Source organism: Triticum dicoccoides, chromosome 2B (assembly GCF_002162155.2).
Source record: "Triticum dicoccoides isolate Atlit2015 ecotype Zavitan chromosome 2B, WEW_v2.0, whole genome shotgun sequence".
Lineage (NCBI taxonomy): Eukaryota > Viridiplantae > Streptophyta > Magnoliopsida > Poales > Poaceae > Triticum > Triticum dicoccoides.
This window is the reverse complement of record NC_041383.1, coordinates 543,433,098-543,441,644: the sequence shown is the minus strand read 5'-3', so window position 1 is coordinate 543,441,644 and position 8,547 is coordinate 543,433,098.

Sequence of the window (8,547 nt, the reverse complement as noted above, 5' to 3'; positions counted from 1 at the left end):
ACGACATGAGCAGCCTACCACTTGGTTTTGCTCCTTTGTGAATCCCGACTATACTGATCTAAAAAGACACGTGCTGAACTACCCTCTTTGTATCGTTTTTATATTTTTAGGCGTCTCGGTTTATAGGGCGTGCACGTAGTTCTAGGTCATCCATTTGACTAACTAAATATGAGTTACTAGTATGTCACAAAAAGTACTACTATATCATTGGATTCTTAAGCGGATGTAGTTGTATTTAAAAGTCGAGGGTGGGGCTTTTCCTGCGTGGTAGGCAGGGCAGTTCCGCCTAGTCGGTTCGATAGAGACGCGAGAAGACGAGGGAGTAGGCTGCTGCAAACATAGGGTTGTGTGATTTGACAGCGAGCTACTGCTGGACAGGTGGGGCCCCGTGATTTGACTTGCCATTATCGTTTTAACTGCGGTGCGATGACCGGCGTGAGTCTCCCGATTCCTGACCACCTCCATACAAGTGCCTCTCCCAATGCTCCACCATGTAGTTGAGGTTGGCTCTTGCATGAGATCCCACTTCTCCACTTTTTCCTTGCCTCTTTCCTCCACACATGCAAAAATGCCATGTAAAGCGTGTTGGGGAACGTTGCAGAAAATAAAAAAATTCTACGCTTCACCAAGATCAATCTATGGAGTCATCTAGCAACGAGAGAGAGGAGTGCATTTACATACCCTTGTAGATCGCGAGCGGAAGCATTCAAGAGAACGGGTTGAGGGAGTCATACTCGTCGTGATCCAAATCACCGAAGATCTTAGTGCCAAACGGATGGCAAGCAAGGGGGGAGGATAGGTTGATGGAGATCCAGCAGCACGACGGCGTGGTGGTGGAAGTAGCGGCGATCTCGGCAGGGCTTCGCCAAGCTCAGCGAGAGGGAGAGGTGTTACGGGGGGAGAGGGAGGCGCCAGGGACTAGGGTTCGGCTACCCTCCATCCCCCCTCTTTATATAGGGGCCCTGGGGGGGCACCGCCCCCCTAGAGATCTAATCTCAAGGGGGGCAAGGGGGGACTTGCCCCCCAAGTCAACTGGGGCGCCCCCACCCTAGGGTTTCCAACCCTAGGCGCAGGGGGAGGCCCAAGGGGGGCGCACCAGCCCACCAGGGGCTGGTTCCCTTCCCACTTCAGCCCATGTGGCCCTCCGGGATAGGTGGCACCACCCGGTGGACCCCCGGGACCCTTCCGGTGGTCCCGGTACAATACCGGTGACCCCCAAAACTTTCCCGGTGGCCGAAAATGGACTTCCTATATACAATTCTTCACCTCCGGACCATTCTAGAACCCCTCGTGACATCCGGGACTCCAAACAACTTTCGGGTTACCGCATACTAATATATCTATAACCCTAGCGTCACCGAACCTTAAGTGTGTAGACCCTACGGGTTCGGGAATCATGCAGACATGACCGAGACAGTTCTCCGGCCAATAACCAATAGCAGGATCTGGATACCATGTTGGCTCCCACATGTTCCACGATGATCTCATCGAATGAACCACGATGTCGAGGATTCAAGTAATCCCGTATACAATTCCCTTTGTCAATTGGTATGTTACTTGCCTGAGATTCGATCGTCGGTATCCCAATACCTTGTTCAGTCTCGTTACCGGCAAGTCACTTTACTCGTACAGTAATGCATGATCACGTGACCAACCACTTGGTCACATTGAGCTCATTATGATGATGCATTACCGAGTGGTCCCAGAGATACCTCTCCATCATACGGAGTGACGAATCCCAGTCTCGATTCGTGTCAACCCAACAAATACTTTTGGGGATACCTGTAGTATACCTTTATAGTCACCCAGTTACGTTGTGACGTTTGGTACACCCAAAGCACTCCGATGGTATCCGGGAGTTACACGATCTCATGGTCTAAGGAAATGATACCTGACATTGAAAAAGCTCTAGCAAACGAACTACATGATCTTGTTCTATGCTTAGGATTGGGTCTTGTCCATCACATCATTCTCCTAATGATGTGATCACGTTATCAATGACATCCAATGTCCATAGTTAGGAAACCATGACTATCTGTTGATCAACGAGCTAGTCAACTAGAGGCTCACTAAGGACATGTTGTGGTCTATGTATTCACACATGTATTACGATTTCCGGATAACACAATTATAGCATGAATAATAGACAATTAACATGAACAAGGAAATATTATAATAATCATTTTATTATTGCCTCTAGGGCATATTTCCAACAAAGCGGGCTTATAGCCCACTATTGTAGTACTTACTCCTACAGGTGCTAAGCTTGCCACATCGGCATAAAGTCTGATGTGGCAAGTTTGGTGACCCAAGGAAGAAACGGTGCTAAGCGCGTGTACCTAGGTGAAAAGACAATTTTGAGTCTATAGCTAATTAAATGAAGCAAACTTAGCAACACCATTTCATTGGAAGAGGTCACTCCTTGGCAAATGCAATAAATACTAGTACTCCATGTGTCCTTGTGTCAAAAAAGTTCTTATATTATGGGACGGAGGGAGTACGAAGAAAGAGATAGAGAGGAATAAAAAAATACACTTATAGCCAACCTTATAGCTAAGCTTGTTGTAGTATGAGTGACTAAGTGATGACAATGTATGACATGCCAACATCAGTTAGCCTAACGCACCGTGTTAAATCTCCAATGGTGCGACCTTGCGAGCGACACGACGGTCGTGGTAGGCACGACCATGATACGGGCTGCTGGCGGCCCTTGGATCTGAGATCAAACGATCGCATGCTAAGTTGCTGAAAATTTGCAGAATAACCCTCCAGGATAGGATATTCACCCATAGGTATAGAATCACACCATGCAACCGTTCGATCTCAGGTACAAGGGCTCTCGGAAGCCCATATCATGGGAGAATGGAAAGCCACTACCCTGTCGTTCGCATGCTGGCAGTTCGCTCCTACTCGTCCCTGCACGTCCTTCAATACTATGGCGGTTCGCTCCTAGTCGTCCCGTCCATTCACATTACGGCAGTTCCACTAATCCTAACCCTCCTCCCAAATCCATGGCGTCCCAAATCTCCACGATCAGCGGTGAGTACAAGGTTAGAACCATCACCGGCGATGAGTTCGACGTCATCTACACCCGTTCTTCCCTGACAGTGAAAGGATGCCTTTCTCGCTTCAGACGCATGTTCAAAGACTCATATGATGAGCGGGTCGTTGGGCTAGATGTTGAGTACACCACAGTCCTAGGACGAGAGAAGGATCTAAAGGACGAAGAGAGGAAGAAGCCGCCGTGATCCAGGTTTGCATGCATGACTTATGCTTGGTCTACCACATATGCCATGCCGACGTTGAATGCCTGGATTTTAAGGACTTCCTCGAGAGCAACCTAGTCAAATTCGTTACTGTAGACTTTCGTAACGACAAATAAGTCCTGGGTCGGATAGGCCTTGTTGTAGGCAACACCTTCGACCTCCAGAAGAATCGGATGGTGTCCTCTCGTCAGCCTTCAATGCTGACCCTGGCAGGAGCCATGGTTCATCCTTCGTATGGTAAACTAGAGAAACCTCATTACACATTTCATCATTATGCATGGAAGCAGAATGTACTAGATATAGACCACATTCACTATGCTGTAATGGATGGCTACCTTTGTTTCAGTGTCTACAAGGGTTGGATGAAGAGCAAGAGCCAAGTGTGCGGTTCAAGCAAAGAAGTATCAGCTAAGAGTAAGAGGGACAAGGACGAAGTTGAGGACGTGGACGAGGACTCCTCCGAGTGAGTAAGGTGTCAGTATCATTGCTCATGGTGGTTCTAATGCAGTGTCTATCAGATTAGTTGCATAGTTTAATTTCAGGTGTGCTTAGTTGAATTTGAGGGGTGTGTTGTGCTGAGCCCCAGCAGAACTATGTTATGTTTCTTCTCATTACTTTAACTCCTCAGTATGATACATACTAGTAGTATTTCTTTAATAGAATTTAGCAGCCCAATTAAGCACGTACTAGCTTTTTTAATAGTACTATATGCATAATTTGGCGAGAGCGCTCTCTATATGTACCACCTTTTTTTAATTTCAATTTTTGCTCCACAGCGCAATCCATCGATAGTACTACTATACAAAAGTGAGCAATTTTTAAAAGGCTGGAGTACTGTTCATCACATATATAGCCAGTTAAATTCTCAACCTAGAACGACGTGCATGCCATGTAGTAAACCGATACGGAGGAAGTATAGCAAAAATGAGGTGATTATACCGAGCGATCGGCGGGGGAGCATGGCCTGTCATGCGGTCCCACGTGTCATGATGTACCAAGGCGATGCGCGTGTCCCTCTTGAGGCAGAAGCAATACTACGTGGTTTGAGATGATGGCGAATCGAAGTGTGAAATAATGGTTGCTTCGTCCGTTGGGGAAGGTGCGACATTGTGATTTGACGTCTCATTGCTCATTACTACTACTAGGCCGGTACGAGTGGGGTGCGTCCCCCTGCTGTTCTGCACTGTTATTTGGTGCTTGACACGTCGACCCGGTTGCTATATGTCCCACATGTCGGCAACAAGAAGTGCAGAATTCATGAAAGGGAGCGTCGACGGAGGAGTATACTACAGAATTCGTGAAAGGGAGCGACTTAGTTTTGGAAAAATCTGTTTTTATGGAGTACGTACCCTCTAGGGTTTATAGGGCTCATCCAAAAAACATTTTTTTTCTGTTTGATAAGTCTCAATTCTACTATACTAGTAGTAGTACCATTACATGTTGGATTTCGAGGTGCGTTAGATCACCCGACGCAAGCAGTGTCAAGAGGAAACTAACCAATGCATGTACAAGTTCATGGAAATTTAGTGGTCATGAATGCATTTGTTCTAATTAAAGCCTCGGTAAACATAACTTCTTGAGAAAAACGAACGTACTAATTACTTGTGCAAACTACGAAATTAATTCGACCACTCACCGTCTACCTTGGTTGGAGAGATTTTGAAATTGAGCCATAAGGCTGGTCATAGTGGGGAGTAACTTAGACTAGCAACATGCATATGTTACTAGTCTATGTTACTACTTCTATAGTGCATAGTATCATAGATTAGTATCATATGTGGTCTCATTTATTGTCATGCATGACACATAGTAGCATCACATTTATTATGTTACGGTATCTACCTATATTACTATAACCATCTCTCTCTTCTTTAATTGCCTTCCACATAAGCATGTTTGCGAGTCCCAAGTACATGATACTACTTATGTTACCCCCACTATGGCCAGCCTAAACTGGAAAGGAGGGAGTAGTAACTTTTGTCTCGATTACTATTTGTGGCCTTTTATAGATGCAAAATGTATTTTTTTTATAGTGGCCTTGTATAAGTAAATGGAGGGAGTACTAACCAAGGTACGTAGTAGGGACGAGGAGTAAACGGAGGGAGTAGTACTCCCTCCGTCTAGGTGTGTGGTCGTCTTACAAAAACCAAATAATCCCAAAACACGTAGGCATGGTGCATTAAATTCTACCTCATTCCTGTTTCTTGACATATCAACCAATAAGAGATGTGGGGTGTGCATGCTTTTAATGACTTGAGACTACAAAACACGACATGCAGTGGTTAGTTCATTGCATCAATGCTATTAATACGCAAATGAACATTAAGTTCTCTCATTTTCTCCTCCTCCTTGGTCATGGTGCACAACCTAAGATGACTTACTCATCTAGACAGAGGGAGTAAAAATTTATCCTCATGCTGCGAGCCACCGTGCGCGTGGGCGAGGGAGCGGGCGTAAGGCATACAGTAGTAGGAGTACTACTACTACTACTACTCGTAAGCAAGCTTCGCCTCATCCTGTGAGCCACCGCGCCCATGGGCGGGGGAGACGGTGTACTAAGCAAGCTTCTCCTCGTTCTGTGAGTTGACGGGACACATCAAAAGTACTCTAGTATATAGAGCCTTGCCTCTAAGGTAGGCCCCACATGGTTTGTCCCTTTTTTTAACATAACACGTCAAGTCGCAATTTGTTTGTTCACCCATGGTAGACGATCCTCCCTCCACCAAGTGGACAACCAGTACACGTGCCAAATTACCACGTGGGCTGCCTATTTCATACAGAAATGAGCTCCACCGTCTACCCGCGCGGGTGTGGTTGGGAAAGAGACGGGAGTACGTGCGACGTGCGTGCACCTCTTCTCTTCGTGCACGTCCCCCTCCTACGTAGTGTGTGTGAGAGAGATACAAACCTAGACATAATGCGCCGTCCATCCCCATGCCTCCGCCCAGTCCGACCACCAGTCACCACCACGCCCCACTCCTCCTCACCTTATCTCTCATCTTTCTCCCTCCATTTTTATATACAAGGGGCCACTATCAAAATTACAATTTGCAGATATACAAGGCCACTAACACTAATTGATGCAATATTAATTGTGTTTGCCTCGTGGTACTAGCAAAGGAGGACAATAATTATCCCTTGCATGCATGCGGGAGTTTGTAAAAAAATGCATCTTGATGTTCTGTGCAATGCACGGGCATCTTGCTAGTCCATGAAAACAACACATGGCAAAATTCCACGGCGAACGAGGGATTGGAATCTGTTGGGAGGGGCTGTTTGGATCTTGCCCGAGGTAGCCAAAATATTGGCGACCCTTTTGTCCACCGGTGCCTTTGCCACCGATGAACAAGGAATGGCTCGGGTGCTCATGCTGTCATGCATCCTCCAACGCGCACGTTGGAGACAAGCTCGCACGAGCTGTGTTTTTTTGTCCCACAACGCCGCCTGAGCCGCCCGCGGACCGACCGGCGACCCGCAAATTACGCCATCCAACCGGACGAAATTCACGCAAACACGTAGACAAACTGATATTTCATATAAACAATGACGAAAATCATATAAAATACCGGATTTTCATACAAACATGACGGATTTCATTACATTCAAATGAACTACGCGGTGCTAGTTCTGGACAACACACGTATATAATACCTGGCCTAAACGGTCGCCCGCCGATTGATTTGTGTTCCTCATGTTCGGCAGCACGATCACCGGACTGCCGGGAGCCCCGGAGGTATATGCTTCAGCGCAAAGGACGGCTCGCTTCCCCACTGCCCAACTGATATCATTGGCTGGTGCCGAAGATGATGGTGGCCGGCACCGGTTCGAGTTCATCACCGGCCACTACTTTGCCATGGCCGGCACCGGCTCGAGTTCATCCTAACATTCCCCTCTTCTGTGGAGCCCATGCGGGGTCGATGAAGGTCCTCGCAACAAAAGGATCCGGCAAGACAACTGCTGTGTACGCCGGCGTCGCCTCCGTGGTGGCCTTCATGGGACCCAAGCGGAGGTAGCCTCCCGTGTTCTACTTCTCCTCGATCATGGCGGCGTACGCGGAGGCGCTGGCTACCGACTCGCCGCTCTCCATGCACCCAGCTTCTATCGCTGCTTGCATGGCGCGGCCGCCAGCATGGGAGTCTCGGCCACATAAACGGGAGACGCGGTATGAGGCGGCACCGTGGACGGCAGCAATGACGCTCGTGCGATGCTCCTCGTCGAGCTGGCCTGGAGCGGCGAGTTGTTGAAGCGCGCGCTGGCTTGGGGCGGCAACTGGCTCCGCCAGGCGAGGGGAGGGAGGTGGATCAGCAATCTACATAGCTCGTATCCGGCGGACTACCCAGCCGGCTTGGATGCGGAATAACTACTCTTCGTAAGCCATTGTAAGAGTGGACAAAATGGTGGAGGAGATAGGGGAGTGGTGGAGGTGTGCGATTCTTGGCCGACATTTGGCCTCGTTTAAATAGGAGATTAAATAGACGGTAGATGGGAGGAGCTCGGCCGGTGTCGGTGTCAAAACCGGCGGATCTCGGGTAGGGGGTCCCGATCTGTGCGTCTTAGGCTGATGGTAACAGGAAGCAAGGGGCACAATGTTTACCCAGGTTCGGGCCCTCTCGATGGAGGTAAAACCCTACTTCCTGCTTGATTAATATTGAAGATATGAGTAGTACAAGAGTAGATCTACCACGAGATCATAGAGGCTATACCCTAAGAGCTAGCCTATGATGGTATGATTGTAATTGTGATCGGCCTTCTAAGGACCATCCTCTCCGGTTTATATAGACACCGGAGAGGGCTAGGGTTTACATGAAGTCGATTACAAGGAAGGAAATATAATATCCAGATCGCCAAGCTTGTCTTCCACGCAAAGGAGAGTCCCATCCGGACACGGGTCGGAGCCTTGAGTCTTGTATCTCCATGCTTCAATAGTCCGGACGATGTATATAGTCTGGCTGTCCGGATACCCCCTAATCCAGGACTCCCTCAGTAGCCCCTGAACCAGGCTTCAATGACGATGAGTCCGGCGTGCAGTCTTGTCTCCGGCATTGCAAGGCGGGTTCCTTCTCCGAATACTCCAAGGTTATCATCGAACACGTAGACCGTGTCTGGATCCGCTACGATGAATAGTGTCCGGTTCTGCAAGATGATCTTCACACACCATTGTAGGGAACATAGCATAAATCCGTTCTGCTGGCAATCTTTGTACATCGTGCCCTTGCATCATGACCCGGTCCAACACGAACCGGCATTTCCTGCTCCACCTCGACTCGAGTTGCGAGGCGGT